The sequence below is a fragment of the Lissotriton vulgaris genome, chromosome 1_1 (genome assembly GCF_964263255.1).
Source record: "Lissotriton vulgaris chromosome 1_1, aLisVul1.2, whole genome shotgun sequence".
NCBI classification, from domain to species: Eukaryota; Metazoa; Chordata; class Amphibia; order Caudata; family Salamandridae; genus Lissotriton; species Lissotriton vulgaris.
In genome coordinates this window covers 1,023,581,575-1,023,608,425 of record NC_141685.1, presented here as the reverse complement: position 1 = coordinate 1,023,608,425, position 26,851 = coordinate 1,023,581,575, and the positions used below count along the sequence as shown (strand labels likewise).

Below are 26,851 nucleotides of genomic sequence, written 5' to 3'. Positions count from 1 at the left end.
CGTACCACTGGATGGTCCCCATGCCATTTATGCCACAGCTCGCTGTGGAAGACTGGATAGTGCACCCTGTACCTTTGAATGGGTTACTCCATTGTCCGGAGTCGGTGATCCAGACTCCGAACACATCTGTCTCATGCACTCTAGATGCATGGCGCCGTCTGGCTAAGAGGATGTCTTGCTCCTTCCCTTACTCCCCTCGCCTTCCCCTGACTTACCATCCCACACTCGCATTGTTGCAGGAACGTGGCTTTCGGTTGCTTTGCGAACAGTTCAATCTTGTCTCCTGGGGCGATCTGTTCGCGAATAAAACTTTCAAATCCATGGAGGTACTCTTTGCCGCGCAGGCTCGCTCACCGCTCGACGTGTTCTATTATCTTCGCCTCCGACAGGGGATGAAGGATATCCTGCCCGATTTCCCGAATGAACCGGAACTACTTCGTCCCTTGCACTTTCTGCTTTGCTCGCAGGACGGTGCGCGTTTGGTCTCTGGCCTCTATCGCCAACTTCGATCGGACACAGACCCTCCTGAGGCGGGCGCTAGAGCGTCCTGGAATGCGGACCTGTCCTCCACGCTTACCGATGAGCAGCGGCGATACTGTTGCTCTCTCACGGCCAGGATATCAGCCAGTAGCAGACTCAAGATGATACACTATAAGTTCCTTCATCGGCTATATTATACTCCGGTCAGAAAATTCAGGTTCCGCCTGGCGGATAATGACAGATGTGAGAGATGCCGGGCTGAACGTGCTGACTTTCTACACCTGGCCTGGGAGTGCCCCGCCGTTCATGGCGACAGGTAACCGATGCTCTTACAGTGATGACCAAGGTCACCATTGAGGCGGAGCCGCGTCTCACACTCTTGGGTCACACACTGCACGTTCCGAAAGCCAGCAGGAAATTCATTGATACTGCTCTGCTCTTGGCTAAGCGCCGTGTGGCTTGTCGCTGGGGCCGAGGCAGGGCACCGAAGTTTAAGGACTGGATCTCGGACATGACTTACTGTCAGGACCAACACGTCACTTATTCTGAATTGTTGCCGCTCCCTAACAGGCCGAGTGACATCTGGAGCCCGCTCGTTTCCTACCTGCTTGCTCAAGAGGAGGACGACACGGCCTTGGGACGGCAGCTAGGGGTTGACTGAACAGGCCTTCGTCTTCGGGAACTGGGAGGTGTCTGTCCCCGACACATGTGCACCCTACATCCCCGGTCTGACACACTTCCCTCGCTAGTTTTAGTATTGATATTGACCTCACACTTGGTGCATACACAAGCTACTTCACCATCCGATGCACATCACAGTCCCGCAATCCCACGTACTTTTTGTCCCACCGGGACACCACACAAAAACCTTCTTCTGTTTCGGTTCATGACTGACTGGCACTACGGCCGCCACGGGGCGACCATATAACTTCCTATTGGTTCTCTCACATAAGCAACGTATTGATCCGTTTTTCTTTTCCCACCCTGACGTGCGTATAAGGCTTGTTTGTATTGTTCACTGTTGGGGATAGAATACATCTGGGAGAAAAAAAACATGTAAAACCTGTTCTGCTGCAGTAAATCCTAAGTTGTACTCACTTTCTCTTCCTTTCTCACCCCCCCCCCTTTTCATTCTTTTCTTCTCCGTTCTTGGTCCACTCCCTGGCCCTACTATTTTCCTTCCCACTCCCCCCCTTCTTTACTCTTTTGGTCGCCAGGCCACTCTTCACTGCTTCGGTTTGTCGCCACCGGGCCTCCGGAATGCCGGTTTACAGGCTGTGTATACCTCTACCTACTGTCGATTCATATTACTTTTGTCATGATGCTGCCAGCCTCCGGGTTGTAGGCGACAACAGCAGTGTATTCTCCACATTATGCAATAAAGCAGTTTGAACACCAAAAAACAAAAAAAATAAAAATAAAATAAAAATACTCAAATAAATTGCCTTTTACATACAGCAACACCTGAAATTCTGAAGTTCTCTCTATCCATCCTTGCACATATGGAACTTTATGCTTTATATCTCTTTTTCATTTTCCTTATAAATGTATACTATTTCTATGTAGGTATGTATCTAAAAACAGAAAGACAGAAAGACCCAGAGAGAGGAGAAGAGAAAGAAAGAAAGAAAGAAAGAAAGAAAGAAAGAAAGAAAGAAAGAAAGAAAGAAAGAAAGAAAGAAAGAAAGAAAGAAAGAAAGAAAGAACCTTTAACCCCCTCCAACTCACTCTCTATGTCTCATCCCTTAACTCTCTCAATATATCCTCTATTGTCACTCTCTGACTAATCATAAACCTCAACCTACTGCTATGGTCTCCCTAAGATGTTTTATTGGCTCCTCCCTCCTCTTTCCCTCTTTGACTCATCCCAAACCTCAATTTACTACTACGATCTCCAAAATAACTCTTTCTAGACTCTTCCCTCCTCTAGCCCTCCTTTGACTCATCCCAAACCTCGTTTGACTAATATAAACTCACAAATAACGCTATCCAGACGCTTTCTCTTCTTTACCTCCTTGCCTCCTCTATCCTGTTCAGTCAAACTAACAGACTCCCGTATCCAATACCAAATGAACAACTTATATTTACCTATACTAATCCACCACTAATCCTTTGGGTTCCAGAGTAGTGTATTTCTTTCTTAAAAGTGCTTCAAGGCCTCATCAAGGGTAGTAAGCACTATATATATATATAGGGCAGAAACACGTCTCCAGCAGTCACACAGGTTTGATAGACGAGACAAACCCAGGTACTGTTGCTGATTATTTTATTTCGCTCTCCACCACACCACCATTACGCGTTTCGGCCAAGCCAGGCCTTGATCACATGACAACGTTGTAGGGGCGTATGTGCTCAATTTAAAGTGCTAGTGCCAACAAAAAAAGTATTCATTTCATAGACATGGAAAACATCCTATCTGAAAAACATTACTGCATGAATGCAAGTATGCACGTAAATACCTTTGTAAAGTGCTCGTGCTGCATACGAACTGTACCAGGGTATGTACAACAGGATAATACTAATTGAGTCTATAATTATAAATTCATAAATATAAATATAAATATAAATACACCTATAAATATAGCAGCAATATAAGCAGTGTAAAACACATGAATGAATAGCTTGGTATGGCTTTTTAAAATTAATATTATTATTACTACACCACATTATCATTGTTATCCTGATCCTATCTATGTACATACAGGTTGTTTGTTCAGTTGTTCAGTTGTTGCAAGGAAACTATGCCATTAATCGGGTCCTGAGTTCTAATTAAGTGCCCTTGCCCTTGCTAAGGCCATGCGTCTGTGTTAAACAAGACACAGGCAGACCCTCAAGTGTTGCGCATTCTAATTGCTAACACTTGATGGGAAATCACACCCAAGTGGGTTAGGCAGTTTAAGCATACAATATTCAAAGATTAGCATACGTGCAAATTCAGCAATAAATATTGGCATAAAAATATAAAAATAGTGCTACCTAGTAAAAATGTGAAATTACAAAGTGATTATATAAAAACAATACTTTTAGAAAATAGAAAAAACATAGTTGAGATAGCTAGTATGTTTACATATATACAGTTAATCAATTATGTGGACAGTATTCATAAGTATGTGTAGCAATCCTCCCCTCCATTGAGACCATTAGGGGTCTTGGTATCTAATAAAATTATGTGTCTGGTCTCTAATCTACGCAACTGCAAGTCTCGATCTCCTCCCCTCCTCTGTGGTGGTACCGTATCTATGACAAAATGTCTCAATCCTGCAGGATTTTTTCCGTGTAACTCCTCAAAATGCTTAGCTACCGGGTACGCAGTGTCGCCATTGATAATGGCCCTTAGGTGCTGAAGGATGCATTTGTGCACCTGTGGTCTTGTGCTACTGACGTAACGAAGACCACAGGGGCATTCCAGCACATACACTGCGTACTCGGTGCGGCATGTCAATTTGTGTTTAATGACAGTGGATCTGTCACCAAATGGAGTAGTATATTCTTTTCTGCTTATTCCATTTTTACAGGCTTTACAAGAGGAGCACTTGAGGAAGCCCTTACTTGAGTCCAACCACAAGCCTGTGGTCCTAATCTCAAGGCTACTAGAAACCAAACAATTACTTATGGTCCTAGCTCTTTTGTAGGCTATGCTAGGGGTGCCCTTAACCTGACTGCCTAGGACTGGATCACTAGATATGAGTGCCCAGTTACGCTTAACTATGTTTCTGATAGTCGAGTGCTGGTTGTTAAATGTAAAGATGAGTCTAGTTTCTTTATCCGCAACTCTCGATGTAACATTCCTGCTTTGAATAGTTTTAGACAGTAAGATTGTTCTGTCTAGAGAGTTCGCTCTATTGATAGCTTTGTCTATATTCTCACTAGAGTAACCTCTTTGCAGGAATCTATGTTTGCAAGCTAACTGGCCTCTTTACAGTCAATATCGGTGTTACAATTCCTCCTGATGCGGAGCATTTCCCCATAGGGAATGCTCCTTATCAGGTGGGCAGGATGGTGACTACCTGCGTGCAGGCCACTATTACCCGCAGTTGGTTTGCGGTAGAGTTTGGTTTTCAGTTTCCCCCCACGATGGAAAACCTCCACATCTAAGAAACAGATTGATGTATCGCTGATATGGGCAGTAAACTGTAGGTTAAGATTATTATGGTTCAAATTGTCAATGAACTCGGCTGCCTCAGAATGTGACCCATCCCAAATTACAAAGAGATCATCTATATAACATAGCCACTTGATGATTTTAGTATTCATGATCTCGCCGAACTTTGGCATGAGGACCTGCTCCTCCCAGTATCCCATGTGCAAACAGGCATAACTGGGAGAGAAGCAGGCCCCCATCGCCACTCCCCTAGTTTGCTGAAACAATTGTTTCCCAAATAAGAAAAAGTTGTTTTCAAGGCACAGAGTGATCATGGCTATAATCATGCGTGTATGTTCGGTCAGGCACGCAGGTCTAGAACCAAGGAAATGTTATATTGCTCTAAGCCCATCCTTATGGAAAATTCTGGTGTACAATGAGGTAACATCTAGTGAAATTAACAAATAGTTCTGTTTCCACTCCACATCATTTATCTTGCTCAATAAGTCTCCTGTATCGAGCACAAAAGATGGTAAAGACCTGACAGATTCTTACAGAAAAAAGTCAACATATTTTCTTACTTTTTCAACTTCTTCCCTCCTCTAGCCCTCCTTTGACTCATCCCAAACCTCGTTTGACTAATATAAACTCCCAATTAACGCTATACAGACCCTTTCTCTTCTTTACCTCCTTGCCTCCTCTATCCAGTGGAGAACTGTGGCTCAATGATTAGAGCGCCAAACCCTGATGCAGAGGTTTAGCCCGGGGCCAGGATTCAATTCCCCGCCTCGGCGGGTCTTGGGCTCAAAATTCCATGGACCTGATAATTCTCGCCTCGTGCCTATTCCAATCGTGGGTCCCCACTCTGCAACTCTGGGCAATAGCTTGCTTAATCTCCACAACGGCCCCCACAACGCTAAGGATGCCTGGCCTCCACCTTGGGGGTGCCCAGGAGTGGATGCCTCACAGGGAAAGCCAGGATGGGTTCCACAGCGGTATTCGTACAAGCGCCTTGAGACCCTTGTGGGTGAGTAGTGCGCTATACAAGTATCATTTTACAATCCTGTTCAGTCAAGGTAACAGATTCCCTGTAATCAATACCAAATGAACAACTTATATTTACCTATACTAATCCTTTGGGTTCCAGAGTAGTGGTTTTCTTTCTTAAAAGTGCTTCAAGGACTCATCAAGGGTAGTAAGCACTATATATATATATATATATATATATATATATATATATATATATATATATATATATATATATATATATATATATATATATATATATATATGAGACGAACTCCGTTATGCCCCAAATACAGCTCCAGAACACCAACGAAACCGGACCCAAATGGAAAGTTGCAAAATATATTTATTTCATCCTCGTGCAGAAAAACACGCCGCCATTATATATATATAATTACAATTATAATAACATAGCTTAACATAACACAACATAACTAAACATAGCATAACATAACTTAACATAACATGACATATCTTAATATAGCATAACATTATATTTAAATGGGCGGTCATGTGAGCAAGGCACCTGTGTGCCGAAACGTTATGAGGAAGCCGGCACGCGATTAAAGAAATTTTGAGCACAGCAGAATCTGGTCTGGGCATTGTGTTCCTTGTGCGAGCTGTGATGAGCTATTTCCGCGCAGGGAAAACTTTGGTTTTGCAATATATATATATATATATATATATATATATATATATATATATATATACTACTATTATAAAGAGAGAACTGTGTCCTTTGAGCCAGGTAAGCTCGCAAAGTACACCACCAATCCAAACACCCAATACATCTTTGAAAACGTCAGGGCAAGCAGAAGGTCATAGGCTATATAAAAACAAAATATATACGTTAGAAGGGAAACGTAATTTTTAAGGGAAAGTAGTCCCTTAGAAGTAGCGCCAGCTAACGACGTGCGTGCTGATGCGTGCTGACATCATGGGGGAGCGCGGAAGTCGGAAGCAACACCCTATGAGGAGCGGACAGGAGAAAGGAAGCGACACCCTCCAAGGTCCGGAGCGCGTAGAGGAGCGTCGACATGCCCAGGGGAGCGCAGAGTAAGAGCGGACAGGAGAGTCGGCAGAATGGCCAGGACCAAGAAAACGAGCGCGGAGAAACAGCGGAAGCGACACCCTCCAAGGACCGGAGCGAGTAGATGAGCGTCGACATGCCCAGAGGAGCGCAGAGTAAGAGCTGACAGGAGAGTCGGCAGAAGCGGCCAGGACCAAGAAAACAAGCGCAGAGAACCAGCGGACATGAGCGTGGGCAGAAGCGGCCAGGACCAACAAAACGGGAGCAAGGAAACACTATAAGTACGCTCTGCTGCTCCCAGCCACTCTGCTGCATCTCTCCTGCTGCGATGCTGCCCCCAGCCCCCTTCTGCCCCGGGCAACGCCGGGGCGGGCTGCTAGTATATATATATATATATAAAGGCAAAAACGCGGCACTCTTCTTTTCACTGCAGATTTATTTTTCAGGTCTCATGCAAAAGCTCCTACGCATTTCGAACAAACGTTCTTGGTCACGGCAGTGTTCTACACAAGTCCCTTTTCTCTTTCCACATTTTATACTCTCTCCATGGATTTTACAAAGTGAGGAATTATGGGCCTTGTAGTTTTTCACATTAAATGTATGTTTTTCATTTTATATAAACATTTTACATTATAGAAGGGTATGCGTGTGGGTAAACTTTCACAGGAATGAAACTTATCATAAATTGTACTTCTTGAATGAAGCATGCGTCAAATACAAAATTAATGGTTGATATTCTATTAGTGCTTCAGGTTAGGCACTTTATCATAGACAGTTCAACATATCTGGTATTATGTTGTTTGTTTGTTTTAAACTTGATTATAAGTTTTGACTCCAGTCGTCTCAATTTTTGCAGTCTATCACCCCCCCTTTCTTGTGTGGGGATGGATGCTAGTCCCAAATACTTGATGTCTTGCCATGTTTTTCCTATGTGTGGTTTCATATGTTTCGCCATGGCATATGTATTGTCGTTGTTTTGTATTGCCCGAATATGTTCTAAAATTCTTTTCTTTAAAGGGCATTTAGTACTTCCTATGTACTCTTTTCCAAAAATTGAGACGACTGGAGTCAAAACTTATAATCAAGTTTAAAACAAAGCAGCCGAGGGGTCTGAACGCAGATGAGGAAATGCATGTGCATCTATAGAGGAAAAATGACTTACACTGACAATTATTGACTTTGATATGAACTATGTGTGAAAGAGTAATTGTAAATATGGCCTATGTGATAAGGTATTGGGTTAAAGTGTGGGACATAGGGCACTCAGCCCGACAAACAAACAACATAATACCAGATATGTTGAACTGTCTATGATAAAGTGCCTAACCTGAAGCACTAATAGAATATGAACCATTAATTTTGTATTTGAATGCATGCTTCATTCAAGAAGTACAATTTATGATAAGTTTCATTCCTGTGAAAGTTTACCCACACGCATACCCTTCTATAATGTAAAATGTTTATATAAAATGAAAAACATACATTTAATGTGAAAAACTACAAGGCCCATAATTCCTCACTTTGTAAAATCCAGTGAGAGAGTATAAAATGTGGAAAGAGAAAAGGGACTTGTGTAGAACACTGCCGTGACCAAGAACGTTTGTTCGAAACGCGTAGGAGCTTTTGCATGAGACCTGAAAAATAAATCTGCCGTGAAAAGAAGAGTGCTGCGTTTTTGCCTTTGTTTTTTAATTACTTGGAGACACGCTCCCGGTCTCCACACGCGGGCACCAACGTAAGCAGTTCCCTCTGCTACGGGAACATTTGGGAAGAATATATATATATATATATATATATATATATATATATATATATATATATATATATATATATATATATATATATATATATATATTAATTATTACAATTATAATAACATAGCTTAACATAACACAACATAACTAAACATAGCATAACATAACTTAACATAACATGACATATCTTAATATAGCATAACATTATATTTAAATGGGCTGGTTGCGTTCTTGCCCGCGTAGCTCCTAGACAGTGTGTATATGCCACCACAATGGCTGACAATACTATCTCAATGTTCTCAGTATGTATTGTGCTTCTTTCTTTCAAGGACGTGTTTTAAATGTTTACAAGAAAATATGTGGGAACGAAGGCACTGAGTTGCGAGCTCTTTGGACTTCGATCAGCTGGTGATGGTTTATGAGGTTGTAATTAACTTATGTCCGCATTTCCTTTTTCTTTCAAGTGATTCCGGGGGACGAGTTTCATTCCATGGCGATGAGGTGACGTGCGCTGGCTCTCCGCCATCCTGGCCAATAGGAATTTCATCTATTCTCTAATATATCTTTTTCCTTTCAATCCCTTAAATTATGGAAAAGGGTACCTTGCTTCCTTGCCGGAGAAGACCCCCACGTGGAATTAAATAAGTAGTCAAGTCAAATAGAAAAGCAGGTAAAATTGGGGGAGGTGTGGCCGCTATTATTCATAAAGACCACACATTTTCCTCCTTACCCCCTCTAGACCTACCAGACTCGGATAACCTAGTCATCAAATCTGACACCGAGACAGGCACCATGGTGCTAGTACTGCTATACCGCTCTCCCACATCTATGCCTTCCTTCCCTGCCTCCTTGTCTGAGCAAATAGCTGGTCTAGTCGTCGACCACGACAAAGTTATGGTCATAGGAGATTTCAATTACTGGTATAACAACGCTGATGCTGGACCTCACGCCACAGAACTCTTTGAACTCCTCTCCAACTTAAACTTCCACCAACATGTTGCGACCCCCACCCATGAAAAGGGACATACCCTAGACCACATTTGGTCTCACAACATCTTTACCTCCTGTCCCACGGCCTCACCATGCATTTGGTCCGACCACCACTTACTACAATTTTCTATTACCACTCAGGGTCATCAAAAAAACCATGCGCCCCCTGGAAGATCAGTCAGGAAATGGAGATCTTTAAACCTCCAAGATTTTCTCTCCTCTCTGTCCAACTCCATCCCCACCCAGCTACCAGATATCAATCTGACGGACAAAACGCACTCCGAGTGGCTCCTCTCCGCATGTAATGAACATGCCCGCCTGACCAAGTTCTCTCGCGCCCGCCGCATGGACGCCCACAAATGGTTTTCTGCTGAATTAAAAGAGCAGAAACTAGAACTCCGCCAACTCGAACGGAAGTGGAGACACAGCTACCTAGCCACAGACAGAGCACTTTATAAGACAGCCCGCAAAAATTACAAGGACTCTATCTTATTGGCTAAATCTACCTTCTTTTCAGATAAAATTTCCAATGCCAAAAACAAATCACGGGAAATCTTCAGAGTCGTCAACGACCTTTGCAATGACACTAGAACTGCCCCCTCCCAACCCGCATCTCAAATGCTGTGTAACCAACTCAACAACTTCTTCAAGGAGAAGATCGACAACATAAAAAACAGCATTCAAACCAATCACCCTGCAGATGAGTCGGACATCTGCAGAAATCCCAATACCCTACAAGACATCCCCCTCATTGACCCTCCCAAACTACTGGAATTAATGAACCGAGTAAAATCGGGCTCACCCAACGATCCCTGCCCCCCGCACATTCTGAAAGAGGTCTACACCATACTCCCTCAGAGCATACTCCCCATCCTGAACACCTCCCTATCACAAGGAATAGTACCCGATTCCTTTAAAAACGCCACCCTGGTCCCTCTCATAAAAAAACCAGGCGCCGATCCCTCCAACCTCTCTAACTATCGCCCCATCTCCCTTCTCCCCTACTGCGCAAAACTACTGGAAGCCTATGTAACCAGCTACTTATCCAACTTTATCGAAATATCAGACTATTTCGAACCCAACCAAGCGGGATTCCGCCAGGCACACTCCACCGAGGCGGTGATCCTTGCCGTGCAGAACACCCTAAGGACCAATGCCGATAACGGAATCCATCAGGCCCTCGTACTACTCGACCTATCTGCCGCGTTCGACACGGTGGACCACACTATTCTATTACACCGTGTCGAACAAGCCGGCCTCAGTGGCACGGCTCTCTCTTGGGTTAAATCCTTCCTGACGGACAGATCTCAGGCGGTAAAGCTGGAGAACTTCACAGCCCCCACTCTCCCATCCACCTGCGGTGTCCCACAGGGCTCCTCATTGTCTCCCCTACTTTTTAATCTCTATCTTAAACCCCTTCTGCACTCCTTGAAAAACAGAAAAGTAATCATTTTTAACTACGCTGACGATTTGCAGCTGATATTCCCCCTCAACTCCCTGGATTCCGTCGAGGAATTCCAAAAGACCATGCTGCATATCCAGAGCTGGATGGATCGGAACCACCTTAAGCTAAACCCAGGTAAGACTGAGTTAGTACTCCACTGTGACAGCGCACTCAGCTGGGGGCCCCACTTTTGGCCACCTTCCATGGGCACACCCCCATCCCCTTCCCAGTCAGCTAAAAGCCTTGGGGTCACTCTCAGCGCCGATCTCTCTCTGAAAACCCAGGTCGGAACAGTGATCTCCTCCTGTTTCTTTCAACTGAGAAAAATTTTAAAAATTTCTCATTTGCTGTCTCACTCTGCTCTCATCCAGGCAGTACTCGCACTAGTCCTTTCGCGGCTAGATTTCTCTAACTCAACCTACCTTGGCCTTCCCCTCACCATCTCTAAATGCCTGCAGATTGTGCAAAATCAAGCAGCCAGATTAATCTTCAAGAGCAACCGTAGGAAGTCAGCCAAACCTCTGCTAGCCTCCCTCCACTGGCTCCCCATCACCCATCGGATCACCTTTAAGACAGGCTGCATAATCTTCAAGGCTCTTCACGGAAAAAGCCCTAGGTTCATCAACCAACTCATTATCAAACATATCCCGCCCCGGGAGCTTCGGTCTGCCCACCTATCCCTTCTTAAGGCGCCGACATTTAAAAAGAAACGACTCGGCGGATCCAGTTTCGCATACCTCGCCCCAAAGACCTGGAACTCTCTGCCCTTGTCTATCCGGAGCTGCTCCAAGCTGATTGAGTTCAGACGTGCATTGAAGACCTGGCTATTTAAACAAGCGTACGGCTAGAACCCTACATCTTCTGACCCCGCATTTTCCATCTCTCATCTGTTTCCTCCAGCGCCATGAAACCCCTGGGTGTCCGCGCGCTTAACAAATTCCACATAGAAATAGAAATAGAAGTATTTCCATCATTGAGAGTAGAGAACCTACCTCAGGATGGGTAAAGGAGAATGAAGAACCGAATGTGGTGGACATAGCCAAAGTGGGTGATACATTTCGTGAAGGCACATCGAAAGAGAAGAAATAGAATATTAACACACAAAGACAAACCACTGGGAAGTTCAAGTGTTGCGGTTGTGGGCTTGTTTTTTTACAATTCCAACAGCACAAAACTTTGTTTGTTATTTTACTGATTCTATTTTTTTGTTTTTTTGTATTGATGCCATTAGTACTTTATATTTTTTATTGATGCTATTATTTTGGTGATTTTTATTGATGCTATTAGGTTGCATTTTTTTTTATTGATGATAACATTTTAAGACACATTTTTCTTCTTGCACGTCCTGTAGCCAGCATTGTCATGCTCTTAAAATGTACCGGCTTGAGCCAAAGCTTCAACTACCTACCAGGCCAAATGTCATTCATAGTTCAGCTCCTCAGGTGTGCGTTAGAGCGCCAAGCCCAAAGTGCAAATAACTCAATTTTTCCATGTGCAAGAAAATGCCATCCGAAGCAGTGGGAATCATGGAGCAAACAATCAGCAACACAGCTGCGTTTCTATTGAATTTAGACTGGCGTCCGTGCTATTTAAGGTAATATGAGCTGTTTGTACGCAAAGTTTTGTAGAGTAATATATTTGTTCTATAAAGGAAATCAGAGCAGGTTGTCAAGATCCTTGAAACTGGCAGGGATCGGGGTTCTACTGTTACATTTAATATGAAAGTGGTTTAACGAACAAGACAAAGGATCCAAGAGGCATTTAAAATTATTGAAAAGGGGCGATTTTTTTTGTTCTGTTACAGTCAGAGCATGGCAAGCGCCGCGAACACTTGTTTAGAGCCAGACTAATAGTACACCCATCACAGAATAACTAATATTAGGGGCTGTGCGAAATTCGCGTATTTCCCTTTCGCGCATTTTAATTGTCACCTGGAGCTAAATACCTCCGAACACGAGCCACGCGGCACGTGCGTCTCGTCCCGCGGCCAAAAGCACAGGTTTGCCCGCCGGACCCACAGTGTTAGCCAAAGCGCTATCAACCCGCCGGACTCGAACATGAACAGTTAGCTACAAAACAAGTTATCATTGATATTATTAGGCGAGGCGTCGTCTGCCTTTCCTACCTGGCACCTCAAGGGCGGCGTGAGGTCGTTGGTTGGCGGCGGCCCAGGGAGAGGGCCTCGGTGTGCTCCAAGAGGGAGCTCCGCGCAGGTCCCTCCTTCCTTCCTGCCCTTCTCAGAAGGTAATGACTCCGACAAGCCTCTTTTTTTCCCCTCTTATCTCTGACCAGTCTATTTGCAGGCACATAATTGTTCAATGGCACCTGCCAGGGACACACCTTACCAGGGAATAGCAGGACTGTGCCTGTCCGTCACAGAGTGCTACCTGAGTGTTGCACGCCCTGCATGCGTATATAACACCACGCGTGGGTGTAACAAGCCTCGCCGGGATGTAGCAGACCTTCCATGTTTGCAATAGAGCTATGCCTGTGTGTATCACACCCTGCCTGGGTGCCACAGACACTGCCTGCTTCTACAAGAGCACTGTGTCTGTCTAGCACACCCTGCGTCTTTGTAATACACCCTGCTTGACTGTAAGGCCCTGCCTGGGCATTAAAGACCCAGCCTACCTGTAGAGTGGAAATGGGACCAAAAATGAGCCCTGGCACCAAATTAAACGCGGCCCCTTTAAGCCAATCAAACGGTCCACATTTGCAAATCATGGCAGTTTTGTACCTGCAGAGGCACGCTGTATAAACCTCTTGCAAGGCATGAAACACTGCATGGAGTTGTGCTTGCTGCAAGCAATGTTTGTGGTAATATCAGAGAAATCACCAGACATTGGAAGTTGTGTGATGGTGGGGCTGTCCCATCTTTAGACCGTATATTGTATTTGTGGTGATTTTTGTTTTGGGTCCTATCTCAGGGCTATGGGCTGGTGTGGTTATCTCGGAAATAGCTGTGATTTCACCTCAGTTCTGAACTGTAAATGCTCTTGCGCTCTTCTTAGGGAGTGTGTCCCAGGGTTTGTCGGATTGTACTGAGAAAGCGATGCCTCCAATGGTTTTTTTGACGATCCATTATGCAAAGCCCCACCGCAGTGCCCCAGTTTGTTTGCATTGTTTGAATTTAATTTGAATGCATAGTGTTTCTTTTCGTTGTGAGGCTGTGTGGATGATGCAAAGTACCTTAACATTGCTCACCTTGCTACAGGTATCCAGTGAAGTGCTTGGAAGATGGTGTGATGCGCTCTCAGGGGTGGAGATGGAGAAACAGTCTTGAAGTAACATTATGGGTTAATTACATTTTGCATATGATGAAACTGGAGGAGCAAAAATATAGGCTGGTGGCATAGTTGAGTTTGGAGATTGTAAGTGTAAGGCTGGATTGTAGCTTCTGTTGTTATCCAAGGTTTTGGAAGATTTCTCCCAGTCAATAGCATAATAAAACTTCAGGGCCCCCATGCAAACTACATGGAGGGACCCCCCTCTGGACTCAATCAGGAGCTGTCACGGCAGGCTACTGTACTGAGGGGGCCCGCACTGCTGGAGCCATTGTTACACCACTGATTTTCCTTGTGACCTTGTATTTTTTTTCTTCCGTTTTATATAGCGTGAATTCAACCCGAAGCTGTTGGAGCACTTCACATGAGCACCAGTTACATTACACAAGACCACATTCGTTTTTGATAGGCACAACGAGATTACGTGATTTTTCCGGAATCATAGAATGTTGCTCCAACGCTGAGACTCGAACCTCGTTCCCCAGCTCAAAGGTCAGCAGCTCTGGCTGTTACGCCACCCCCCCTCTCATCCTGGTTGACATGTGTTATCAAGAATAGGTCTGAATCTGTGGTTACCTTTAGGTTTCTTACTTGTCTTGATGTAGTTGGAAGGTCCCTGAGTTCCTTAGGCCATATGTCAGCATACTGATGTGTGTCCCATTGTCCACATGTCATAATCTCTGTCTATGAGGTGTAGAAATTAGGTGGTTATTCTTCATCCATGCATTTAAAGCATGGAGGCATTCATTATCTCTAAATCCTTAGATGTCTTTTTAGCCTTTTGTGGCCATTCATTTTTAGAATTATTTGTGGCCATTCATTTTTAGAATTATTTGCGGCCATTCATTTTTAGAATTATTTGTGGCCATTCATTTTTAGAATTATTTGTGGCCATTCATTTTTGGAATAATTTGTGTATAAACTACTAAATTGTAGCAAATTAGGTTGAACAATCTAATTAGGTCTGGTAAGGGGATTAGGTAAATGTTGACTGAGAGAAGAGATTGTGGGCATAACTTGCATAATTTGTTGTAGTGTAATTACATGAAATTACAGCAAAAATACACAGAATTATGCGAGCAGCATAACCCTGCCTTTAGAGCTATTTTCTCAGCACAAAATGCACCTTCGTGTCTAACATTACCCAGAGGATCACATTTTACTCTAATAAAATAGTGCTAAATTCGATAGAGCAGGAACAGCAGCAGCTGCTTGATCTGTTCCTGTGCCTGTTTTTTGCCCCAGATTACTCTAAATTCCCTGAACCAGTGTAATCGTGTGATTTTAGTAATTTAACATCACAAGAGTATTATGAAATTACTCAGATTACCCCACTGTAATCAACATTTTGCTCAGGTGTACTCTTGAGGGACGCAAAAATATTGGATACACAAGACTGATGTGACAGGTGGTAGGGAGAGATGGGCGAGCCACTTAAGGCTCGAGCAAGGTGCAAGCCAGAGGACTGGCTCCGACTCAACTTGATGTACTCTTGGGCCCTCAAGTTCAAAATGAACAGAGCTTTCGTGTGGGTTCTGCCTGCCACCCGTGTTCTACCATCAGGCACATAGAATTGAAAACCAAAGCAAAAACCTTTGGTGTTGAAAAGGAGAGAAAGAGGCAGTAGCCATCTAGTGGGTGAACTGCATAATGTGAAACCAGAAAACCTGGGACTAATCCTGGCTTTCCTGCTTGACTAAAATGTTTAATTCTTGTCAATTACTTTAGTTTGCAGAGCCTCCTTCTTCTTTGTTATCATATTTGAGGGCATCTTCTAATACATGAGTTCATGGTGTGCGCTGTGCAAAAACAATCTTATATATTAAGGTGAACCGCTTTTGGAACGCTTATGCATATTAGAGAAATAACTTTTAATTTTAAAGACAATGTCATATTCCATATCATGTTTTAATTTTTTTTTTATTGGGTTATGGTGTCATACACATTCTCATGCTGTCTTTAATTAAGATTACATATCTCATGCTACATGACTGACTGTTGTTGAGTTACGTTCTGTTTTTCTTAATAACCCAGTTACTGTCTTGGCATCTCCAAGCAGTTTTAGCTCGTTCAAACTCCCCCTCCCCAAATCTCCCGCCTCCCTCGCACTGCAGGCTGTCCCAAGTCTTGCCTTCTATTATGGATCGCTTTTACTTTAATAATCAGTAGCGGGCTGTGTAATATTCATATCTGCACCTCCTAGACGTACTTGATCTAGTCCTCTTTTCTAATTCTGTGGGCATTTTCCTCGGGTCCCAGCCCTGGGTCAGGCACAGGGTTCTGTCTCTGGGGGCTCCTCTGTCTGGATCCTGCCACTGGGGAGGAGTTGCCAGACTCTTGGCCAGTGTGCTTCATCTCCTCCACAAGTATCTCCCATGCTTGGGCCCTCTCTATTCTGCCTATGCCGCATCTCGCGTTACTCATCAGGGCCCTGCTCTCACAACCCGCCCATCGTTCCAGCTCCCGCCTCCACCTAGTGATGCTAGGGCCATCCATGCCTTCCACCTGCCGGTGATTTCCTGTTTGTCTAATATGAAAGCCAGGTCTTGGAATCTGGCTGTAACTTTGGTCTTGGCCGTGTGGAAAAACATATTGAGCAGACAGTGTGTCGGTGTACAGGGTACTATTTTTTCAGCGATTTGGGCCGTCTCCCTTGTGACCTCCTGCCAGTAATGGACCAATGCCCGGCAGTTCCACATCATGTGGATAAAATTTGCTTCTACTTCTCTACTTCTAGGGCACTCTCCGTCATCCCTGTGGAAGTACCAGTTTATTTGTTCCGGGGTGATGTATTCTTGATGTAACGTGTAGAAACTTATGAGCTTGAATCGTGTGTTCTGAGATACCCTTGGAGTGCTTTGCAGTATATTTTCCCAGTCCTTGTCCCCCATGGAGCATCCTATGTCCTCTGCCCAATGATTCCTTATCCCCTCTAGTGGTCTTAATGTGTCTCTTCCGATCACCCTGTTCTGTGTCGATTTAGATACCGTATATAGGTTTCCCGATTCATGCCCTTATACAGCCACAATTCGCATTGCCCATATTTAGGCATAGAAATCCTACCCTTATTTAGGCATTATCCATGCTAACCAAATACAGGCATGGCCACCTATATCCGTCCATCAACGTCACAAAGAGTGCTTGGAAAACCAGACTCTTAAGCCTTTAGGACTTCCCCTGGCTTGGATTATTGATTTAACCAAGAACTCATTTATTATGCATGAACATCTATTCCTTAGGAGTTCATTCATGACGTTCTTCTGCCTGACTTTTACGTTAATACTGGCATTCCTAAACACCTTCGAGGTATAAATATACCTTCGCTTGCCATGGCAAACCACGGTTCGGCTGCCTACTTGCACGACGCGGCTTGCCACGGCAAGTTCGGAAGGAAGTCAAGTCCCCTCCTGACGCACTGACCAGATGTTGTCATCCTCCCCGCAGAGAATCCAGCTCCAGTGTTTCTGACTCCTCTTGCGGGGTGTTAGAGATCGAGACCCAGAAAGAGATTCCAACCTCCATCATTCTAAGGTATGGAGCTGACTAGAACCTAGGGGGACTCTTGGCAACTCAGGCAAAACTAAACTATAGCTAGCTATACTTTAGAAACAGCACCTATTTCTTACCTCTTACTACACTTAGGTTAGGTACACTGGGGTAGAACTAACTAGAAGCATCTGATGAGTATTCACATTTTAGCCTGTGTTATTAGGTATGTATTTTTATGACTATATGTCATAGCTACAAACCATGCTATTGCATTATTATCTAATCAACCTGCTATCACTGTACCGATTATATTTCGCATTCTGTCTTACGATTGTAGCAGTTCATATCTCTTGCACAAGAAATAAGAATGGCAATAAACCCTTTTTATTGAAACGCCCGTCTATCTATTTCTGTGTAAACTCTGTGGAAACAAAGCATGCCCGATTGACTGAGTGAAACTGTTATCGTTCGATAACTTTATTTCGGCCTCAAAGGACCATAAAAGTTCATAGAAATGCATACAATACAGATGTTAAAATAATAAATAAATATAGACTACATTTAAAATACAATTAGCATACAATTGGATAAAATGACAATACTTCATAGAGCAATAAAACAGGATTAAACTAGAAATTCATTATCGAACCTCACATTCATTTAAAAGGGAGAACGTGCTATACACTAGCTGCTAAGATCGATTTCCTACGTCTGTGCCACATTGCATTCAAGAAGCGCAAAACAGCAAAAATGATAGGGGGTGCGTGTCATATTTTAACACTCTAGTTGTGTGTAAGCACTGGGGGAAACCTAGGTTTCTGCAGATTGGAATTAGCCAGTGCTTACGTGCACCCTGATGCCATGGGCAGAAGAAGAGGACATGAATTTCATTCTCCAAATGATAAGCACAAACAGGGCACGCCTTACACTTGTTACTGACCCACATGCCCTGCAGGCCGTGCTGATCGATCCATTCTCACATCTCCTGTGGCATAGTGAAGAACTTGGTCCCGCCTGCTATCAACAGTCTTAGCTTGGCCGGGAACACCATTGAGTATTGGATTTTCAGTTGTCTCAGCTTTCGTTTGGCAGCTACATATGACACCCTCTGTCTTTGGACCTCACGGGAAAAGTTCAGGAAGATCCTGACAATGCTGTTCGTCACCTTAAGCTGGCCTTTCTGCCGGGCCTGTCTCAGTATATGATCCTTGTCCTGGTAGAATAGTAAGCGTGCTACTACCGTCTTCGGCGGTCGTCCCGGTGGAGGTGATCTTGCAGGGACCCTGTGTGCTCACTGCAGCAAAAAATATTGGGATAGCCCCCTCTTCTGCCACTTCGGTGCTGATCCATTGTTCTAAGTAGGCCACCTACTATGCGAAGATTAGGACGCTGTGCTCTGTTTTTGGCGTTCTCCACTCTGAGTTCCAGCACTTGTACTCTTTTCTCCATTTCGAAGAGCCTTTGGTTTGCTGTATTATTCTGGGGTTTCAGTTCTCGCACTTCTCCCTCTGTTGATGAGACCCGGTCTGCAAGTTTTTGGTGGTCTGCTCTCAGTAAGCCCAATTCTTCTCTGAGGGTATCAACTTTGCTCTCCACCGCTGTCCTTGATGTTTCTATGGCCCGGAGGATGTCCGATAATGATGGGTCTTCCGGCGTCTCTTTCGCCGTATTTCGGCCAGTTGTCCTCGTGGATGTGCCCCCTGACTCCTCTCCCAGCAGCTCTTGCTGATCCTAATCTTGTTGTTTGGTAGGTTTCCCCATAGTGTGTCCCGCACCCTCCCCCTGCGGGGGCTCATCGGTGGGCTCTATGGGCTGCTCGTACCACAAGGTTCTCGGCTGGTCTCAGCTCGGCACCCCAGGTGCTATTTTCCTCTTGTCTCGTAATCTCGTCGATGAGAGCCTCACAACTCGCTTTGTCTGCATAACTTAGAGCCGGGTAGCAGGCAGTTCATTTGTCCCTTGTGTCGGGAGCCAGGGGGGCCTTTGTTCTCCTCTGGGCCCCCACGAGCTTCAGGATGGCACTAGATGGGGTTTGCCTGCCGGAGCTTGGATCTAAGCTTCCTCCGCCATCGGCGCCAAGCCACACCGCCTTTATATTAAGTTTGTTGCATGATTTTATCCCAAGGGCGTGGCTCATGCGTGGGCACTTTGAGCCCAGCCAGGACCCTGTCTCTGCTCTGGTTTGGGCTCTCCGTATTAACTTCTTGGCTCGCCCACCTCTAGTGGTAGGTGCACCAGGCTTTGTTTTTCTTTGAGGTATGAGGTAATTCATTTCTGAGTGATTTGACATATTTTGAGATGATTATGTCTTTTCAGTAGGGGTGGAGAGTATCAAATGGCACTGATAGGTCCAGGAGATACAGTGCAGCCACTCCTTTCTTGATGACTGTGAGGTTTAGGTCATCCCATATGGTTATTCAGGTTGACTCTGTAGCTCTACCTAGTCTAAAATCAAATTGTTTGTTATTTCGCGTCACATTTGTTATCCAAAAGTCTTGAAATTACACCATTTTACCACATCACGTAATTGTTCCACTGTTTGCAGCATAATTATAGCGCAAGAGTTGTGCAAATGATCAGAACCGATTTGCTGTTGCTCATGGCTCGATTTGTTTTTAGCTATTTTATTAGCCTGAAATGTGTCCTCAGAAATGTTATGACATTACATGAAAGCAAATTACACATATTTCACATTCCACTTTTTCTGATGGCTGTTTTGTAGGATCTGTTTAATTTGTCTTTCTTCCATTATTTCCTTCACTTGCATTGTAAGTTAAGCTGCCATTCATACCTGTCGATTTCTTCTTGTGTTCAACCCTGGGTGCGAACTTTATTGATATCTGGCTGTAATGCTGGGAATAACAGACCATGCCTTCTTGTAAATGAGCCATGACTCTATGTTTCACACACTGCCTCTTTGCAAAATGTCCTGCCAGGCATTAATACCCTGCCTGGACATAGATGACCCAACTGCCTGTCACAGATCCCGGTTTCTGTATAACACACCCTGCTTTTCTGTAACATGACTCTGGCTACCTGCTTGTTAGAGATCCCAACCTCTGTGTAATACAGCTGTCCTGGATGTAACAGACTGTTTGAAACAGAGTATATAAGCTGGAATACTAAAAAAGAACCCTATCTCTGTGTAACTCGTTCTGCCTAGTTCTGTAGTCTGTCTGAATATTAAATGACCTCTCCTGACTGTAACTGGAGCTTGCCTCTGTGTAGCTCACAATATCTGGATTTAGTACCTCTGACCCTGTCTTCAGGCAGGTCGCCCCCCAGCCGCCACACGGTCCTCCTGTGTCGCTGCCCCCGCCTGTGAGATCGCCTTGCTCCTGCTGCTGATTGCCGCTTCGTGAGTCCCCCTGCCCCTGCTCTTGTCTCTCGTTCACCTGTTGCCTGTTGATTTTTGCTTTGCTGCATCTTATACCCCCTTTGCCTTATGTGCCCCCTTGTTGCCTCGCTGCATTTTGTTTTTGGTGTACTTGTACTCCCTTTTTGCCTTCTGTGCCCCCTCCCCCCTGTATTGCCTCCGTGTCCTCTCCCCGTGTCCCTCTGTGCCTCCTCTCCCGCCGCTGCGTCCCAGCGGCCCGACCCCCGCTGATCCCATTCGCCGCCCCGCTCCCGCCTCCCAGCTGCTCCTCTCTCCCACAGCCCTTCATATGGAGGCCATGCAGCGGCCGCGCTGCTGGCACGCCGAAGGCGCGCCAAAGGCAAACCTGTCTGCACCCGTCCGCGCCTGGACCGCGCCCAGCGCCAGAACCCCTGGCCTCAGCCAGAGCCAGGGAACTCGACTGAGATACGACTCCTCCGCCCTCAACGCACTCAACACCGATCGACAACCCACCTGCTACAGAGCGTCCCTGAAGCAAACCCAGGGACCTTTAACCTGTCAAGCCTGCAAATTCACTTGCCTCCGAACCTGCAGACCACCCACCGGACTTAACATCAACAACAACCACCTCAAGTGCATCCTCCTCAACACACGCTCTGTCCACAAGCACGCCGTCGAACTCTGGGACCTCCTCGACACAACAGCACCAGACATCGCCTTCCTCACAGAGACTTGGATAAACGCGTCCTCGGCCCCCGACATCGCCATAGCCATCCCGGACGGTTACAAGATCACCCGCTGACACCAACTACGCAGCCCACAACCTCGCACAGTGGATCACCAACTGCACCAACGACCTCGCCATGGGCGTCCGCAGAAATTTTTCCAGGGGCAAAATGTTAACGTCATCACCATCCTTCGACATGATGTGTGTCAGGTGGGGCACAAGAAACACTGGGGGCAGAACTAGAATAGACTCAATTAAATGCCAGGAATCCAGGACATGTGACTGACCCTGCCACAGGCCAACAAACGAATATATGACGTGAGACCGCAGACAAACATCCCGCATACCATCATACCGCAAATATCATACCGCAAGTACTATTAGGTCGCAATTTAAGAGAACGAAAACTTTTAAAACGAATATGCCTTTACCACGCATGCCTTTACAACGAAAAGGCATGTATGTTAAAGGTATACTCGTTGTAAAAGTTGTAAAGGTAAGTAAAAGTACCCTACCCTACCCTACCCTACCCAACACTACACTCTAATGTAGTACCCCTGCACCACCCACCCTTGACACACAGTCCTTTTCCTACATTTACACTACATTTACACTACCCAGCACGACCCCCCAACACTACCATAAAGCACTTTACTTCCCTACACAAACACTACAACACTACCTTAATACACTACCCCCAGCATGACCCTACACAAACACTACAATACTACCCTAAACCGCTACACCCCAGCATGACCCTACACTACACAAACACTACAACACTACCCTAAACCACTACACCCCAACATGACCCTACACTACACAAACACTACAACACTACCCTAAACTCTAAAAAACTACCCCTACATGACCCTACACTACGCAAAAACTACAACACTACCCTAAACCCTAAAACACTAGCCCCAGCATGACACTACACTACACAAACACTACAACACTACCCTAAACCCTAAAACACTACACCCCAGCATGACCCTACACTACACAAACACTACCCTAAACCCTAAAACACTACCCCTGCATGACCCTACACTACAACACTATCCTAAACCCTATAACACTTCCCCCAGCATGACCCTACACTACAACACTACCCAAAACCCTAAAACACTACCCCCAGCATGACCCTACACTACACAAACACTACAAACCTACCCTTAACCCTAAATCACTACCCCCAGCATAACCCTACACTACACAAACACTACAACACTACCCTAAACCTAAAACACTACCCCCAGCATGACCCTACACTACACAAACACTACAACACTACCCTAAACCCTAAAACAACACCCCCAGCATGACCCTACACTACACAAACACGACAACACTACCCTAACCCCTATATCACTTCCCCCAGCACGACCCTACACTAAACAACCACCACAACTCTACACTACACTAACACAACACTATACTACACAATCACTACCCCAGCACGACCCCCACCCCTAAAAAATTAACCCAAATCCCCTTACCTCTCTCGTCATCGTGGTTTTCACAACGCAAATGCATTTACCATGCATGCCTTTAAAACGTAATTCGTTGTAAAGGCATGCATGATAAATGCACATGCGTTTTGAAAAAATGCGGGATGATGGTATGCGAGGTCAATGACCTTGCGCGATAATGGTATGCGGCCTGAAAGTCCGCGGGATAAAAAATGCGGGATAATGACGGCAATCCGCCAACAAACACCACCTGTAGGGAAAACGCTAAACTTTCTGACAAGGTGCTTTATCTCTGTCTGCTAGGTGTGCAGACTTCCGGGTCCTCGATCCAACACTAATCAAGGCTGTCTTCAGCACGATTCGATTTTTATCAGAATACTTTAAAACAGCCTATGATTAAAGCACCAGACTAAATATACTGTATGCACAGTGTATGTTAGGGATTATTTGTAGCACACATATTCACCAATATTGGCTTCTTGGTGTTAGAATTCATGATAACGTTTATCCAAAGTTAAAGCACAACGTCAAAGTTAGTAATAAATAATGCAGCAATACCACACACTAGTGATTCGCCAATAGGTGCTCCCTTTACTAGAATTCCCTGGGCATTGCTAAATTTTACACACATTCAATTAATTTATACAAAATAAAATGTATAGGTCCAAATGTTAGCTATATTTTTTAAAAGAAACTTAGAGTCCCTCTACGTGTAGTCAATGTCAAACTGACAACGTGCGCACGTTTAGGGATACAATAATGGCCAGCTCCCTTATGCAGAAGCCCAGCAACGTAAATGTGTGGCACATGAGGTGCCCGCAGCGGCGGCACATTACAGGTCAAGGGATGCTGAGTCTTACACAGTGGTCGAAGTGGGGAAAAAACGTAGGGGAACTGTGGGCAGAGAATCAGAGGGCGGGAATAACCCAAGGATTGTATCTGTGGGTGGAGCCAAAGGTGTGGCCAGAATGCGCAGACATCCCAATTTTTAGTATTTGTTTGGAATTTCACTGCCCAGTTTAATCAACCAATGTATACACATGATTATTTAAGGTTATAATGAGTTATTGACATTAAAATATATTCACAAAGTGGGATATGCTTCTAATAATCACAGAATGTACGCAATACGATAAAATGTGGAAACACAAGCCACTTGTCTCCGAGCCATGGAGTTTCTGTCATCAGCACTTCTCCCTTTTCCCGCAACAGCAGTTCAAACATGAATGGCAAAATATCCTAGTTTGGAAATGTTTTCTCTAAAATTATGGCTCTGCCATATTTGCCTCATAATGCAAGATCTGCTGCATGATCTGACCATTTAAACTAATAAATTGTTTGTAGGTCAAACATATCAAAAGTTAATATAAAATGTGACGTGTGTTGCTGCGGAGTGGCTGGCCTATTGTAAAGGTTGACTGGTCACCTTTCTCACTGCTGCGTTTGTATGTTACACTGGTACTAATAAGGCAAAATCTTTCCAGAGACTGTAAGCATGTGTACACCCTTCAAAATAATAAAATATCTGAGAATATACTGCATTACGCTGCAGCCTTTTTTTTAATGCATAATTTAGTCAACACTATGGCATAATGTTGTCATCCTTTGCTACATAATTAATTCCAGTGGCCCCACAGCAGGCAGCACATGTTAAATGTGCATGTGATAGAAGCAGGGAGACTGTGAAGTTTGCGAATGTAGTTTGGTGTGCGTGCAAATCCTGCATTGCCAATCCCTGGTGAGTTGCAAGTACTACTGCTGAAACAAGGCCAATGGAGGTACCTATCGGTGAGGCAGACTGGCCTCAAGGGCAGGGCCAGCCATAGCACTGGTGGTGTCCTGTGCATTAATGTTTGTTAGTGCCCCCAATGACCACCTTTGCCATGGATTCCCTCACTACCACCCTTTAATTGTGCCCCCCAAGTCTCCATAACCACTCTCTCAGATGCATTTAATTTGATTTACAGAGACAATCAATATGTGTGTAAATCACTGTATAGAAAATGTTACATAAGACTAAGGACTACAAGGTGTAGGAGTCACATGACAACCATACTAGTAGCCGGTATAGCTTTATAGTGATTGGTCTGGAGAAACACAATACCCGGAATTTAAAACGTAATACCATGGTTGGGGGTTCTCCTTAATAATTAGAATTGATTTCTGTCCAAAAGAACACTTTTTGGGACATTAGGATAATCAAAGACTGGGGGGGGGGCATAATGCTCTAATTTATACCTTGCAGTTTGTATGCAGCTCTTAGATGACAGTTAATAGCTCACTGTTCTAAGTTAGGATTTTACCTTATAAACTGCAAGTAACAAAAGGATCTTTCTGACAAAAGAAGTAGTCCACTGACCTATTTACATTATGTGCACTTTGTGATCTGCATGGCGCATGTTCTTTGCAGCCGGTACATTAACCCTCTGAGCTACCTTTCCATGAGTCAAAACTTCCACTAGACAAAATTCTGATCTCTCTCTAGGAAGAACATTGATCACCAGAGTCATCATGACATTTTTAGTGTTGCCGAAAAGTGCTGGAGACCAGGAAGGAATTAGCAAGCGTTTTTAAAACCATAATATACTTGCAAACATGATGCCTCCACCTAAAGTCAGTACCCGGTGCGGTCACACTGGTTGCACCGTCCTAGAGCTGGCCCTTCTCAAGTGTCCTGTGACCTCAGTGACTGTTGTTCTAGGGTGTGCTGCTTCATAGGCCTGCTCGCAAGACTGGAGGTGAACTTGAGTATGGATAATGGTGGACAAGCCTTGAAGGTTAACCTACACTTGTCATGCTAGTGTCCACCTGCTTGTGCGAAAGACACCAGGACTTCTAAGGTGTTGCGAAGCCTTCTAAGGTCTAGCATGTGATTGTGCTCTCGCAGGAGAGTGGTCTGGTGGACTGGTTATTAAGGCTGAACCTGGTTCCCAGTTCCAAATTCAGCAGCTCTGACCATAGTGCCACCTCCTCTCCCTCACTGAACACCATACTGCCCTACTGAGAAAAACTCCCACTATCTTCAACCACAACCCAATTGTTACCCGCTATAAACACCTGGATGCAGCTCAATTTAAATTACGCACTAGACGAGAGCAATATGCGGCCTACAAAAAAAAAGTAACAACATCCTGGAAAAAGCAAACACTTATAGGGAATGCAAAATTTAGCAAAGGAAATGTAAGCAGGAACAACATGGTTACCTTAATGCTTTTACACTCCCTATTCAAAAACCAGTGAGTGCTTTTGCCGGAAAAGTTAAGGACACGACTACAGGGCCCTGAATGGACCCATTTCAGTGGCCATTGCTTATATCCTTACAAAACGTAAGCAGTATGGTAAAAAGACCACATCCCTGGACGCAGAGCCGCAGCACACATTTTGTTTTCCAATCCACACATTGCAGTACCTCCAGGATTGGTGCACTAGTTCCAAGTCTAGGGAAAACAAAGACAAGAAACAAAATAGCGCTTCACTGGCAAACTCTGTAAAAGTGGCGCTAATGTGTTTCAGTGTGAATAAAATCAGTTTTGCCAGTTTGCTACCACTCTGCCTTACTTTATTTAGTTATTTATCTATTTTTCATATTTTTAGCATTTTATTCCCAATGCTGCACTTTGGAATTAAAATGCAACATTTCCAGCAAAAGCGTCTCTTTTTTGGATCCATTTCACAGGGAAGCACATAAAAGAAAGGAGAGGAAAGGGAGTGAGAACCCCGTCTTAAAGTCATGG

General features: G+C 44.6%; 1 protein-coding gene across 2 annotated transcripts in view; it reads right to left on the bottom strand.

Annotated features, from left to right (window-relative positions):
* Nucleotides 1–26,851, bottom strand: part of LOC147748443 (beta-1,3-galactosyltransferase 2-like) — a 408,475-nt gene that overhangs the window by 242,618 nt on the left and 139,006 nt on the right. The window contains exon 1 of one of the 2 annotated variants that reach the window (XM_086961647.1): nucleotides 12,931–13,060. The exons of the other annotated variant lie outside the window; for it this stretch is intronic. The gene's annotated coding sequence lies outside the window, so the exon portion shown is untranslated. Of the gene's footprint in view, nucleotides 1–12,930; nucleotides 13,061–26,851 lie in introns of those variants that run through there. 2 annotated transcript variants of the gene reach the window in all.